We start from the raw sequence: 16,546 nt of genomic DNA on the forward strand, positions 1-16,546 counted from the left end.
ATGCATGGCTGAAATTAAAATTAGTGGATCACTGAATACAATTTAATCTTAATTACTTTGAAAACCTAAAAGAGTGCAGGGGTCTCCTGAAATGATTCAAAATCTCACCAATAAAGTATGCAAAAATTTATGGCAAAACATACTTTTAAATGTAGATACAAACATCACAAAATAATTTCAGAGAAAACCCAAAAGAATGTTAAAAGTAAACCATCATGATATGTATTAACACTTTTAAGCTTCAAAACAATTCCCTGAGGCAAGCAACCTTGTTATCCCCATTTTATAGATGGAGAAACTGAGGTTAATAGGTTCTAAATTATATATTTATTTTTTAATTTTTTTTAATGTTTATTTTTGAGAGAGAGAGAGAGAGAAACATAGTGTGAGGTGTGAGCGGGGGAGGGATAGAGAGAGAGGGAGACACAGAATCTGAAACGGGGCTCAAACTCACACACTGTGAGGTCATGACCTGAGCCGAAGTCAGCCGCTTAACCGACTGAGCCACCCAGGCGCCCCTTTAAATTCTGTATTTAGAAATTTCAGAGCCAGTATGGGAACATAGCAAGCATGGTTTCAGTATTTATGTTATAACATTTTTATTCCAGGAATGCAAAGATGGATCAAAATAGAGAAATTAATTTTAGTAAATCATTGGATCAATAATTTAGAAAAAGAAATGTCATCATTTTGTTTGATTTCAAAAATTTAGATGAAATGCACCGTCTCTCCTTTTAGAAAAAAAGTACCAGAAACAAAAAAATACCATGATCAAATTTACTTCAATGATAACCAGCATTGTAGTTGTTTTTGAAACATTGAATACACTTTTTACAATTGGGAACCAAAACAATCACTATTATTCAAGATGGCTCTGGAAGTTCTAGAGAATGCAGTAAAACAAGAAAAAAATGAGATGTTAGAATTGGAAAGGAAGAGATAAAATTATCATTGCTAGAAATCACAATTGTTTAGACAACTCAAATTAATTGATAAAGTTAGACCTAATAAGCAAGATCAGTAATGTTATTAGTTACAAAAATAATTGTTTACAATACATCACTGTAAAAATATAGTCAATACAATAGGAAATATTTTCATTCACAAAGCAATGAAAATATGTAATACCTATAATGACTTAAAGGTGAAATGTGTTCCAAACTTGTCTGAGATATGTCTATGAAGATTTGGAAAGAAAAATTAAAAAAGGGACTTCAGTACAGTAATTGTTTTTCTGAATTAGAAACATAGTAAGCTAAGATAGTAATTATTCACTTAAATAATTTATAAATCCAATTAATTGGGAGGGTGGGTGATGGGTATTGAGGAGGGCACCTTTTGGGATGAGTACTGGGTATTGTATGGAAACCAATTTGACAATAAATTTCATATAATGAAAAAAAATTTAAATCACACAGTATAGCTTTTCTTAACTGCTTTACTCTGGGGTAGGCATTGTGTTAAGTTTATATTATATATAAATTATATAATATATATGTTTCATATATATATGTATGCATGCTTTTAAAGACAGTTATCTTGCTGATTAAGATATTCTATTATTATTTGCAGGTGAAAAAACTAAGGTTTTAAAGAGTTAAGTAGATAACATGACACAATTAAACATGGTCTCAGGCTGTACAATTACATACCCTCCCAACTTGAACACTGTGTAATAGCACTTAAAATACCTATAAAGAGTTTTGGGAAACTTTATCAAATAACTCTAAAATTCATATGTAAGATTAAATCTATGATAATAGCCAAGATAATTCTTTAAAAATATAGCTTATTTAATGTACTTGGATTTTAAATGTTAATTACATGATAAAGTTAATAGTAATTAATAGGGAAATACCACCAAATGAAGAGAAAACTTATCACCAAACGTAAGTGTCAATAAAAAAAAGTAGTGTATATGATAAAAATTGTGTCTTAAATCAGTGCAAGGTGATGAAATATTTTCTAAATTGTGCTGGGACAGTTATTGTTTAGCCATAATTACATTCCCAGTAACATATCATACTTTATAATCCAGATTGATTAAAGAATTAAATACAATATGAATCTGAAAAAAAGCAAGAAAAAATAAGCAAATATTTGTGATTTCACAATAGCAAAGTATTTATAAAAATGAAATAAATCATAAAAGAGAAATAAATGGATTTTGGTGTATAGAATCTTGAAGTTTTGTATAGAATTTGTATATAAATTTGTATATATACAAGTTTTGTATAGAACTTTTTTATATAAACAAAAAATTAAGCCTTAAATTGGGAAATTATTTTCAATTTATTTGATCACTGACCGATGTTATTAAATTATTATACATTAAGTATAATAAATATTAAAAAATCAAATCACTAAACATATAGTTGAAATAAATGCAAATGTCTAATAAACACAAAATTATGTAACCTTACTTTTAATCAGTGAACACTAAATTGATAATACAGCATCCCTTCCACCCTCAAAACAAGTTGATTTAATGCCTGATTTCTGATTATAAATAAAGTCTGTTAATTTACTTTTTTAAGTAACAACTGTGTTGAGACAGGATTTACATATCATAAAATCTCTCCTTTTATACAATTTAGTTTTTAGGATATTCACAAGTTATGCAACCATAACCACTATCTAACCGTAGAACATTTTATCACCCGAAAGAGAAAAAATTATACCATTAGCATTATTCTCCGTTCCCCCCCACCCCCCACCTTAGAGCCACTAGTGTATTTTCTATCCTTTCATATTTACCTTTTCTGGAAATTTCATTTAAATGGAATTATCCATTTATGGTCTTTGTGATTGGCTTTCATTTAGCATAATTTTTTCAAGGTTCACCCATGTTGTAGCATGGATCTGAGCTTCATTCCTATTTATGGCCAAATAATATTCCATTTTATGGATTTCCTCATTTTATGTGTTAGTCAGTTGATGGAGATTTGTTGTTTACATTTTATGCACTGTTATTAATAATGCTACTATGCACATTCATGTTCCAGTTTTTGTGTAGACATTTGTTTTCAGTTCTCTTGGATGTATATCTAGGACTGAAATTGCTGAGTTATACAGCAATTGTATGTTTAATATTTTGAAGTGTTTTTTAAAGAAGTTGTATCTTTGACAGTCCCACTAGCAATGTAGGAGAGTATCAATTTCTTCACATTTTTGACAAAATTTATTAATGTCTCTCTTAATTTTAGTTATTCTAGTAGGTTTAAAAATTTCGTTATGGTTTTGATTTTCATTTTCCTAATGACTAATGATACTGAGAGTATGTTTTCATGTACTTATTGGCCATTTGTGTATTTTCTTTAGAAAAATGTCTATTTAAATCCTGTGCCCATTTTTAAATTGGGCTATTTGTCTTGTTATTGTTGACTTGTAAGAATTCTTTTGTGTTCTGGATACAAGTCCTTTATAAGATATGCAGTCTGCAAATATATTCTTCCATTCTGTGGGTTGTGTTTTTGTTTTCTTGACGGTCTCTTATGAAGTACAGAAGGCTTAATTTTCAAGGAAGCTATTATTTTTGTCACTTGTGCTTTTGGTATATATCAAAGGAGACATTGCCAAACCCATGGTCATAAAGATTTACTCCTAAGTTTTCTTCTAAGAATTGTAGAGTTTTAGTGCTTCCATTTAGGTGGAAGTTGAATTGCTTTGGTATATTTTGTGATTTAGGGGTACATTTTCATTCTTTTGTATGTGGATATCCAGTTGCTCAGCACCAGTTGTTCAAAAGACTATTCTTTACTCATGAATTTGCTTGGCACCCTTCTGTGTTGTTGTCGTTGTTAAGTGACTTCACTGGACTAAGTTCATGTGGTCTGTCTTTTTGTTTTATGCAGGCACTGAAATCTGTGCTGAATAAGCTGAGTGGTCAGTTAATGAGGGGACAGACATTACTTTACTTGTCTTTAATTAATCTCCCTCCCTTTGCAAAGTGGTTCCCTGTGTTTGAAGGCATGCTTTAGTGCTCCAGCAGGCAGTCTACGTCTCTGCCTTAGCCTTCTGTTCCTACTTGTGAGGAGCCTCAAGGTCAGCTAGAGATGAACAATTAGGACATTCTCGGTTTTTCCTTGAGATATGCACAGCCCTGCACAGTGCTTGGCATTCTAGATTCTCAGGAATATATCAGAAGTTTACAGATGTAAATATCATTCTTTAGGTTTTCCTTTTAGGATTTTTTTTGGGGTGCCCGGGTAGGTCAGTCGGTTCAGCATTCGACTTCTGCTCAGGTTTGAGCCCCGCATCAGACTCTGTGCTGACAGCAGGCTCTCTACTGACTGAGCCAGCCAGGCACCCCTTCATTTTAAGATTTTTATTCAGCCTCTTATTAGCACTGACTAGTACTTCACCTCAGGCTACTTTAATGTTAAATAATTGCCACTAATCACTTTTAAAAATTGCTCTAGGAATATGGCTGTTCACACAGAGCAAGTTCTGATTCAGATCACATAAACGTAAAGAACTCTTTCAGGGACTCTACAAATTGTGATATTTTTCTGGGAATGGGACTTTTGAGGATCTCCAAACCCATCTGTTTCTTCCAGTGGCTACTAGGTTGCTAATTTTTATAGCCACCATAGTTGTGAGGCTGCTGGTTTTAAAGAGTGCTGTGGACCTGGGGAGAGGAGGATGGAAGTAGGGAAAACTAAAATGACACAAAGCTTACTCTTCTGAGATTCAGCAGTTTGTCTTAATAAATGCTCCTTGGGTTATTAAATTTCTAAGGTTCTGGAAAAGTTGACTTTGGTTGTTTTTGCCAGTGTTCTCATTGCTTCTTTGGAGGAGTAGATTTTTCAGAAGTCCTTTTCCCACCATTCCTGATGTGCTTCTCTTAATGTGCTGTTAACATCATTTATTTAAATGTAAATTGATTTAAACTCAAACTGTGATATTTAAAATATGCTAGAAATTATATAATTTACAGCTTCTTAAGCTTATGAAAATAATGAAAAGTTTCAGATGAAAACTTTTCCAAGGTGGTACATGAAGTTTTACAATTCATGTCCAGGTAAATTCCCAAAAGAATATCTTGGTAGGAAAGGAGTTAAAAGGACCCATTTGAAAAGGTATTAAAGGACCTTAGGCAGCCATTGTCTGCACTGGGACAGCAAAACACAGTTGTTGCAACTTCTATGTTTATGAGTATGACAATGTTGATACGAGAAAGGATTGAAAAAAATGTGAATTAAGCAAAGAATAGGGGGGCAAGTACCATATTTAGAGATGGGAGCATGTGGAAAGGAGCTAGTAGGAAGCACTTTATGGCATATGGTCAAATATTTTTTAAGAAAAGGAATTTCAAAAAGTCAAATTTGAATTTGTTATATATGAATATAACTTTCCATTAAGCTTTCCATTAAGTTCTTACCAAAAATTACATTTGCAAAATAAACAAAAATAAAAATGGAAAAGTGATAGCTCATACAAACTTCTAGTATTTTCCAGAGGGTATTTTCAACCTCGAATCCCTGGTATAGCAGTATCTTCCAGTCTTACCGTATAACTGGATCACCAGAGCAGATTGAAGGCTTGCACTGTCTCTCTTGGGAGAAAGTGATATTTCTACAGTGTATTTTGGAACCCCGTCACTAAAGACCTCTGATTCATTGAAGATTCCAAAGAATGCCGACTTGAAACAATTATGATGAATTTGAGAAACTTCAGTATTAATTTAGCATTGAGTCCCATGAGCTGGATGCTACTTAGTCAAAATAGTTTGGCAGAGAGAATATGTAGTATGATCCTTGTGGTTGGAAACTTCTCCTCAACAAGCAACACACACAGATGAAAGAAATGCTTTGGTGGATTTTTTGAGAGGGATTCTGTTTCATTTCCATCTATGACTGTGTGCCCAGAATCATATCAACAAAGACTTCACAACTAGCTAATGTTCCAAGATTTAAATCAGTTGCCTTCATTCTTTCCTGCATCCCAGAAGGTAGACTGAATCCAGGAAGCACTGTGCCTTTGTTTGCTGAAGCATGGTTTCAGTGTGTCCAGCAGAATGGTCCCAGAACACCAACAGAGCCACAGAATTGGAAAACACTTTGGTAATAGTAGCTGAGAACCCTTAATGATGTCTATCTAAAATCTTAGTCATGGGAAATCCATTTTCTGATCCTTATTATCAAAAAAAAATAATAATGGGTAATCTGTCTATACCTATATTTGGTGGGATATTAAAAACCCCTTAGTTTTTTAGCACATATATCTTTATGTAGCTGGGAATTTCTTATTTTGGGGGTGCATGGGTGGCTCTGTTGATTAAACATCCAACTCTTGATTTTGGCTCAGCTCATGATCTCACAGTTTGTGAGTTTGAGTCCTGCACTGGGCTCTGTGCTGACAGCATGGAGCCGGCTTGGGATTCTCTCTCTCTCTCTCTCTCTCTCTCTCTCTCTCTCTGTCTCTCTGTCTCTCTCTGTCTCTCTCTCTGTCTCTCTCTGTCTCTCTCTGCCTTCCCCCACTTGCATGCTCTATCTCTCAAAATACATAAATAAACTTTAAAAAATAAATATAAGAATTTCTTAATTAAAAAAATTCTTAAATTAAAAATTGTTCTTGAAAATTTTAAGAAATTTCTTAAATTTGTTTTCATTATAATGTAAGTCAGGTTAAGTTTGACTTGCCAGCAAGTGATTTACAGCATGCAAATACTTTGTTATTCCTAAGAGTGAAATAAAATTAGCTAGTCACACATTAATAGCTTTAAACTCTTGTTGTAGAGCCTATGGTAAATAACTTCAGATATAATCATTTTATGCATTGTCCCCTTGAAGGCTCTGAAATACTACTGTGTCCCTCCACACAGTCTACACTAGGACAGAAATTCACTTGCTCATGTAAGTTAATATTTTACTTATCTTGCTCCTATTCTAAATGCCCTTCCCCTAAATTTTAAATCTCATCCCTTAAAGCTGGGCACTGGTGCTTAGTCTTCCATAAACTCTTTCCTCATTGTCCTTGTACATTTCTCAAAATGTTGCTTATGCCTCTTTTTGAATTAATTTTCTTTAACATGGTATTTGTTCTTAAGTCCGTTGGAGGCAATCTCCCCCCACTAATGCAAAGCTCCTTGAAAGCAGAGATTGTCCCTCATTGATCTACATTTCTTAGCACGTAACTCCTAGATATTGGTGATTTGCATAGAGAAAAGAGTCCCAAATCTAGACATCCGTGGAAAACTAGTAGAGAAAAAATTCCAGTTACTTTGCATTTTTATATTTTATATCTGGATTTTATGGAGAAAATGCCTAAGAAAATCAAAGAGAGAGAAAACTAGACCGAGACCTATGTAGTACTGAACTTATATTTAACTTCAGAGGCTCTACCAATGTGTAAATTTTCTACCGTCTTTGAGTAGCAAAGACTTTAATAATGTACACATAGGTTTTGACTGATTGGACTAAACTGACAGGTCACTTTAATTGAAAACATTAGTATATTGTTTTGAGTTTAACTCTTATTTGGTGTCTAAAAAGCCAATAACACAGAGAATTGACTGAACTTTTCAACTTTTCACTGTTTATTTGGACACTCTATAGACATAGCCAAAAAGAAATCTCTCCAAAAACACCTCAAAGAATTTTTTTCTTCAACTGCATAAGATCATGAGAAAATAAAATCCCTCTGTTCTCAAATGACACTTTAAAGTTATAGGAGTATAGTGTGGGGAAATCAGTTCAGCCATGGATTATCAAAACAACAGAAATATAAACCAGGTATCAATCTATAATATTTGCTGAAATAAATTGACTCTGATTCAAACTGTCAGCTCAGTTCTTTGACACTGAAAATAAAATACCAAATGTACTAATGTAGAAAACTTGAGCAATGAAAAACATGACCCTCTATTTTATAATGTTATTTTAACTATGAATCAAACTGATTGATAAATGAAGTTCAAATTGGCTCTTTTTGCATGAATTCAATCACGAGTCAAAAATAGTTTCAGAGTTTTCACACACCTTTTCTACTGGCACATACATTTTATCCTTTGAAGAAACCGTTTCACAGTCATTCCTAATTTCACTAGCAAGTGCCGTAGCTCTGGATTTCCCTTACTCTCTGGTCCTTTTTAAGAGAGTGATTCCTCTGACATGATCTGGATCTTGAGTCAGATAAGTACGTCTCTATTTGTTGTTTTGTTTTCCCAAAAAAAGGTCTCATTTGCAAATTAAAAACGTATATAGCAAATGGACTGGAGGTGGTTCAGGTGCAATAAGTTAAAAAGAAAAAAAAAAAGTAGGTTTTAAGAGTGTATGCAAGGTACAGCGGTGTGCCAGGATAGGGCTGTGCACTTCAGTGACTGGCATCCAAAAGGACTCGTTCTCTGGAATGCTTCTGTTCTGTTGGCCTAAGCTGTGTTGAGACACTTTCAGCTGAAGTGTTCTGTGTGGGGTAGTGACCTGCAATCCCCAAGGTTCTAAGTTGTCCTGTGAATAGGAATACATTTCCTATTTCTTGTATCCCCCATTTCCCCACCCATATATCAGGGATTGGTTTGAAAGAATGAAGCAGAGACCTTACAAATGCCTGAAGACCAAAAATTCTGTCAAGGGGAAGAAGAAATGGAAAAGAGAAGAAAGAGACTAAATCCCCAAATCCCTGCACATGTAAAAGCTTTCTTACTTTTTTTTCCCCCCACTTCTAAAGAAGATGAGTCAAATAAGAGCCCATTCAAAACCACATGAGTAAAAATGAAGTTGTGTGTTTTTCACATACTTCAGAACAGGCTAAGGGATGAAAATGAGGGCGAGTTCCCTATAGTCAAACATGCCCAGAAGTAGCAAACTTTGACTTAGCCATGAGCCAAATAAGCTGCTCCTGAATAATCGGGTCTTGGTTTAAATCTGTAGAGATGTCTTTTTCATGTATGTGAGGTGGACTTTTGATTTCATCTCTGGGACAAAGTTTGAAGTTAGTTTGTGACTCTGGCATAGAAAATGAAGGAAACCTTTGTAATGGACTGCTCATGTAGGCTTATTCTAAGTGTGTGTTTAATTCCCTCATGTGAATTATATTTTGAATCATTACCACTCAAGAGTCACCAGGTTTCATCTACTTAAGCTCAAGATACTATGTGGAAAAGCATTCTAAAGTCAACTTGCCAAATATCACTTTAATCCTTGAGTACTTAAATACAAATATTAAGCCAGAAATTAGAGCTTTCTGGTCCTTTTCTTTTGCTTCTATCACATTAAATCAATAGACATGGTAACAGACCTACATTATATATCAAAAGAACAATGTTTTTAGATCCATAGCAGAGGAAAAGAGCCCAAATTTAGCTCTTGTATGCTTTTTTTTTTTTTTTTTTTGCAATGGAAAAAAAAAATCCATGAGACAAAGGGGTAAGTTCACCTCTTATGATGTAGAGTGGATCAGAGGTAGCAAAATGATGCTCAGTGAACACTGGAAACAAATGACACCAGGATGCTGAGTCCAATTCATTCCTTTCTTTTTCCCTGGACTTACCATATTGAACTGATAATTTTTCCGTAAGTCTTCCCTCAAAATGGATAGTTCTCCATATATAATTCCATCCCAAATGCTCCATTACAAATGGATTATAAGCATTTAAACTTTTGTCAGAGTGATGAATCTTTCTGGGTGTGTCCTGGAGAAAACCAGGCAACTTCAGAATTTACATTTATCCACTTGGTGTTTTGCAATAAGGTTCTGAAACGGAAATAACAATATATCAGGCCAATTCAGGAATGAAAATTTTAAAAATGCCAAATTCTAGCATGCACATTCATAGTGTAAACCTGAGTGACCAGACCAGGACTACATTCTTTTCTAGCCCAATTGAGTTCCAATAATGAAATAAGATTAAGCTATAGAAAAAAGAGGCTTTGTTATGGAAGGAGAATGGAAGGAAGTTTATCATTCTTTAGAATCTTGTCTCTAATATTTTTCTATATTTGACCATGTTGTAGACATATGAATTTGACCACTTGTTAAAAAGAGTACAAATTGGCTAATTGGCAAATGTAGCAGTAATGTTGATAAGAGGATTTTATTGGGGTACCTGCATGGCTCAGTTGGTTAAGTGTCTGACTCTTGATTTTGGCTCAGGTCATGATCTCACAGTTTATGAGATCAAACCCCACTTCAGGCTCTGAGCTGACAGTGAGGAGCCTCTTTGGGATTCTCTCTCTCCGTGTCTCTCTGCCCCTCCCCTGCCCACCTGCATGGGCACACACACTCTCTGTCTTTCCCTCTCTCTCTCAAAACAAATAAACATGAAAAAAAATTTAAATAAGAGAATATTATTTATTATGCAAATTATATTTTGCAAAATACACAGATAACTGCTAAGGTCATTGGCAGAACTCAGAAATTCCAACCCAAAGTATACATGGGAGGGTCTTTTGTGTGATTGTGCAGTGCTCTTAATTTAGTAGCCAGACCTCAGCAATAGAAATCAAATGCTTACTCTGCTACAGGAATATAGTAAAGCCAGCCACAGAGGCAGTCCTCATGTTTTTTGAAAGGCAAAAATAACATATCAGCACTATTTTTATCTTTTTGGTGGAAGGGATTTTGCTTCTGATTAAAAAAAAAAATAGCTCTTATCTTTCAGAAGAGAATTCCCTAAATAATAATTTGTTACAAAAACAAATATAAATATATAGCATTGTAATAGTGGAATACAGTCTTATTTTATTTTATTAAAAAAATTTCTTTATGTTTATTTTTAATAATGAGAGACAGAACGTGAGCAGGGGAAGGGCAGAGAGAGAGAGAGGGAGACACAGAATCTGAAGCAGGCTCCAAGCTCCAAGCTATCAGCACAGAACCCAATGTAGGGCTCAAACTCACAGAACATGAGATCATGACTTGAGCTGAAGTCAGATGCCTAACCGACTGAGCCACCCAGGCGCCCCAGGGGAAGAGATTCTTAAATGGTCTTATCTTTCCCCCTTCTTTGTTCCTTTGTGTCAGAAAGTAGGAGTGTCCCATTAAGTATATCACTCTTAGTTCTAGAAGTAATAACACTGTCTTTGTTCACTACTACTTGTTTACTACAGTAAGAGGTCTGTGGGTAACAGTGCTAATCTTAACCACTGCCCAATACAAGAATGCCACCCTTTGTCTAGGCACATACCTTCTATCCAAGTATACATAAGGTCAAATGAAACAATAACCAACAAAAGATCAATAGAATAATGGTCCAAGCTAAATTCTATGGCAGAATCATTTTTTGTAACTGTAAAAGTACAATTATTCTTTGTGGTTAAAATTATGCAGCCCTTAAATAACTCTGAGTAAATGAATTATGTGCCATTAAGAGATTTCTTGAAAAGTTTTCATTAGCTGTAAAATAAAATAGCTTTAAGCTTTAGAATGTTCTACTCAGTTGGAGACTCTCATGTCTTTGTGATATTCTGGTGACAATTTCTATTCTAAGTGTCAAAAACAACTCTGCTATCTGGAACAAGTCGTATAGTATTCTCTCCTTTTAATATTCTAATCGTGAGGTGTGAAGTGAAATGGTTGCACAGTGTAATGGTGGTAAAGAAGTGGAGTGTCAATGAGACGGGGAAGGTGACAGACTCAGAATAGGTCCCTGAGGTGCTCTCCAAGTGCACTGGATAAAGATTCCCCTGGGAAAATTTTCTCATTAGTTCTCAGACACAGTTCAGTAATTCAATAGCACCAGGTTACCATTAGTCATAAGACCAAAATATGTTACTTTCCATGCTTTAGTTCCTTTATTTGTGTATGTCATTTTCAGACCGAAAATTATTGAGCCCTACTCTCATGCAAAGCTACTCAGTAAATTGTTTACACACTGAAGTATGATACATGACAAGCAAATTCTGCATTTTTTTGTTATTGTTGTATGCTACAAGTTCACAGGGAAATTGATGTTTCAACTAATTCTAACGCTACTTCCCCAAGTAACTCAATTTCTTTATGCCAGAATTACTAAACACGCACACGTGTGCACTACTCGCGTGCATATTCATTTTCATAAAAAAAGCAGGAAGGATTCAGAAATAATTGTTAAGGAAATTATCACATTTTTAAAAAGCTTTCTCACCCGTATTTATCTGACTTGTAAAGTAAACTTTTCTCACTACTTTAAGGAAGTCTATTTTCAAAACCAATGTACCTTCTGGTGATGTGTTCTGTTTCAGAAATTACAGTGTTCTTTCTAAAATCAAGAAGTATTGAATGATGTACTACACATGTGAATATAAAATATTCATATTTTGTGCTATAATAGAGAGGAAACTCTTAAAGATCCTGGTTGTTAGTTAATTTGCTATGTAATTGCTGAGTAAAGATGTTAAAATGCATACATTATAATTCTACATGCTTTATATTTCCTTGTCATAAATGATATGTACTTTTTTCTATGCTATGAAAGTTAACTGCACTCCCACTCCACAACTGAAAGCATAATGGGTTAGGGGGTTGTCTACCTCATTACTCACCAGGTCAGAAAGAAAGGAGTATCCACCCCCATTGGTTATTTAAATCCTCCTGGTTACATCAGGGAAGCAATAATGAAATCTGTGAAAATGAAAATTAGATACAACACCAACAGATTATTGTAGATTTTTGTATTTCAGAAGACAGTTCACAGAATTTTACTTTGCATATTTTGCAGTGATCATTCTTATCTTTATTATTTATTATTATTTTTTTATTATTATTTTTTGATCATTCTTATCTTTAAAAGATAGCTAGGGTATGGTATTGCCAAAAAATTACTTAATTTGTAATATATTCTAGTGGAAGTATAATTTAAGTGCATCCACCTAAACATCATGACAGATTGGAGAGGAAGGTAATCTTTGGTAATGCAAACTATGTTTCTTACAAAGATAAAATATGATAGGTAAGCTGCAAGAGGAAGTTATCTATTAGAAATAGTGAAAGAATAGACTTTTCCAAATGAATTGGTTAAAAACTATTCCTAATAGAAACATGCTCCTTTCAAAACAGTAATGATAAGGATTCCAAACAAACCATCACATACTTCTGTTTATGTGCTACCCATAGAGTTATTGTTGAATTATGAATTGTAAATATTTATAAGTGATTCATATTAAAGAAGTTGTCAGCTGCAGCTACAGTTCTTCACCTTCTGTCATCCCAACTATCAAGGGGGCTGACTCAATCGCTTTCTTGTCAGGCTACCTTTCTTCCCCAGAATACTCAATTCCCAAAACACAACAAAATATAAATGAATGGAAAGTGCTAATGACCCATGATTGCCAAGAGGTATTAAGTTTGTAAAGGTCCTTTGCTGACTAAATTTTAAATGAGCAAGATCGTTTCCCAAGGCAAATCTTTATATTTTTAGTAGATGTCCATTGAAAAGAAATACATATTATTGTCTTCTCTCTGCTTTCCTATGATAGGAGTCATAATCAGCTTTTAACGACTCAAGTATATGTAGCTTATTCCCTGTTTATTTACAAGATCTATGCTCATAAAAGCTAGACTAATAAAAATTATATTTTAGTTGAGGGGAAAATGGCTTGAAATTATAAGATTTGGAAACATGTATTTTTTGGAAGTTAAAGGCATATTTTAAATCTTTAGGGTCAGGAGGGTACCATTTTCAACAATTAAAAGTTTTATGTTTAGCAAATAATGTGGATCAGTTCCCAAATCTTGTAATTTCATGCTATTTCTCCTTTATACTGTCTTAAAAATGCTACTGATGACAAAACTGTTGTTTCTAATGACTTTGAAGTCTAAACTTTGATTTCTTTATCAATTTTGTCTTGGGTTGATGCTGTTGTGTTTCTCCTCACCTAGTGTTTTGTGATACATTTTCATGCCTGATTAGAATCTTTTCTAGGGAAGAGAGATGGATGGTCACTGAAATCATAGCCTCAGAGGTTCAAATGTTTGGATACAAGTGAAAAAAAGTTTCCATTGTGTTTGTTAATTCAATCACTAATTTAGGAAAATAAAGCTTTAGCTTAAATTTTATGTTGTGAAGAATTGCTTACATCTGTATATAATTTAGTATACACAAAAATTAAAATCAATAGTGGAAACTTAGCAGAACAGTTAAGGAGTATTCTTTGTTGTTGTTGTTGTTGTTGTTGTTTGTTTACTTATTTTGAGAGAGAGCTAGAGCTCTCAGGTATGCTAGTGCTGGGTTGGGGGATAGGTGGTAGGGAGGGGCAGAGAGAGAGAGAGAGAGAGAGAGAGAGAGAGAGAGAGAAAGAGAGGGAGAGAGAGAGGGAGAGAGGATCTTAAGCCCTACAGGGGGAGCTAGATCTCAGGAACCCAGAGATCATAACCTGATCCAAAATCAAGAGTCAGATGCTTAATTGACTGAGCCACCAGCCGCCCCAGTTAATGAATACTTTTTGATCAAATCATTAGATCTTCCTGAAAGGAGGCTCTGTAAGTAGGAAATCATTGGTTTTCCCATATTTTCGGTGTAAGCTAATGGCAATGTGTTAATCTTTAAGTTTCTGTCTCATCTTTTAATTTCTATATGAAATAGCTCTTAAGAATCTTTCAGCAATTTCCTTTATTATTACACAGCACTGTGACTTACAAGCACTCACAGATACTCACATGTAAGCAGACTCTATACATGTACACACATAAAGTCAGGGCCAGCTCAACAGATGTGCTCCCGTGTGGGAATCATATCACTTTTTCTGAAACACTGAAGGCATGACTTTCAAGTAGTTTTAAATTTCAAATCAGCTTAGTCCATATTTAATCTAGACATGTTGGTTTAACACCAAGCCACACCAGACCTTTTAAAGTTCAGTGGCTGTGATATAAAATTCTTCACTGTGTTGCACCAATAAATTGAGAAGTGCAGTATAATTCTCCACTATCACTGGAACCATTGTGAAATGAAATAAAGACTTTGATATTGGCCCTCACTCAGGTGCTCACTCTTTCACAGTTGTATTCAAAGTGTGTGTTCACAAAAGTTAATAAAAACTCACGTAGATGATGCATAGTTGATGGAAGTAAGTGGTAAAAAAAAAAAAAGTTAACTCCACCATTTTCTTCCTATTGGTCACTTTACATGCCAGTGGGTTAAAAGATGCTGAATTCCTTTTCTCTGAGGACCACCTTTATAACTGAGTTATTTAGTTTTTTATTTTTTTAAACTAAGCAGCCAAAAGAAAGAGCCTCTTGACACTTCCAGCAAGTATCTCAGTTCTTTTCATATTGTCAATAGCTCCACTGATAGCACTGTTCTTTTGACAGCTAAAAGCAGATGTGGGGGTTAAGTATGGGAGCAATTCAAATGTCCATAGTAAACTGCAGGGGGGCAGAGAGAGCTCAGAGAGCAGCAGCTTTAAAGTAATTGACTAATACAGTAAGGATATTAAAGTCATTTAGTGCCAAAAGGGAACACACTGATCCCTGACCCTCAGCCACTTTGGAGTAATCTAGTATTCAATCCAGCGTGTAATGACTGCCAGGCCTGTCAATCCTCCAGGCTCTCCAGTCAAATGCCTGTGGCTACTATTGGCTTATGGTAAAAGGACAGAAATGCAAGGAAATGCCTCTCAATCAGCCTATGATGTGATAATGTTATTGCTCCAATGTATTCTATATTGTCCCTGCATAGTTTAATCTGTTGAGACCCATGTCAAAAATTGCCCTTGTTCCCCAGAGGTCTTTACTCAACCTTTTAGTAATACAAGTGGATTTGAAAGGAAAGGGGGTAACTAACTTGATGAATTGTTTCCAGCTAATACATACATACATATATATGTGTGTGTGTGTGTGTGTGTGTGTATACATACACACACACACACACACACACACACACACACACACAGTCAACTGTGGCTTAAAGACTATCCATGCAGGGTATAAATTAGAAATTTGCTACTAATTTGACTTGTAAACCTTTCTTTTTCTTTTACTCCAGCAGGCAAACTATTTTACAATAAAAAGTGTTGGAAAAAAAGAAGTATTGACACAGAAATTTATTTACACGATGGCTGATTCACATTCAGTGCGTGTGCCAAAAGGAGTTTTAACAGGGTAAGATGTCAGAAAAAAAGGTTTACTTGTTTCTGCTACTTCAAGACATAAGAGTTGGCAAACTTCTGGGAAGCTTCCATTTTAAATGAGGTGTTTTGCATTTGGAAAATATAATTATTGCTACAGGCTGCAAATGAAAAAAAAACACCTAAGAGAGTACAGGAAATTGCCTTTTTTTGTTATTTTGATTTTGCTAATTAAAGCACTAGAAATTGACCCAAAGTTGAAGAATCAAATTAGAATAATAATTATTCAAATCTTATTTTATTATCTTACAAAGATTCTTTGTATTTCTTAGTCATTCCCCCCATTTACTTTTTAAAAACCTACTATATAGAGTCTTTGGAAAGAGGCAGCTCCAGTGATGATAATGCACTATTATTTTTAGAGGACATTAAGGTTACATAGGGAGGCATTTTGCCTATTTCTGTTATGTAGGACTTTGCCCAGCTCCCACAGGGAAGGTGCTACACAAAACGAGAAACAAAGAGGAACATCTGTTTGTTCATAAGTTTGAAATAACTTT

The 16,546-nt window shown here is 34.5% G+C and overlaps 1 long non-coding RNA gene across 1 annotated transcript; it reads right to left on the reverse strand.

The window, feature by feature from the left end:
• Positions 1 to 9,363: 9,363 nt before the first annotated feature.
• On the reverse strand, positions 9,364 to 12,545 carry LOC121028079 (uncharacterized). The gene is made up of 2 exons (XR_005789055.1): positions 12,465 to 12,545; positions 9,364 to 9,696 (listed from the first exon to the last, which is right to left on the reverse strand). It is a non-coding gene; the product is annotated as an uncharacterized LOC121028079 (long non-coding RNA).
• Between the last annotated feature and the right edge of the window lie 4,001 nt (positions 12,546 to 16,546).

Source organism: Herpailurus yagouaroundi, unplaced genomic scaffold (genome assembly GCF_014898765.1).
Source record: "Herpailurus yagouaroundi ecotype Mexico unplaced genomic scaffold, PumYag 100, whole genome shotgun sequence".
NCBI classification, from domain to species: domain Eukaryota; kingdom Metazoa; phylum Chordata; class Mammalia; order Carnivora; family Felidae; genus Herpailurus; species Herpailurus yagouaroundi.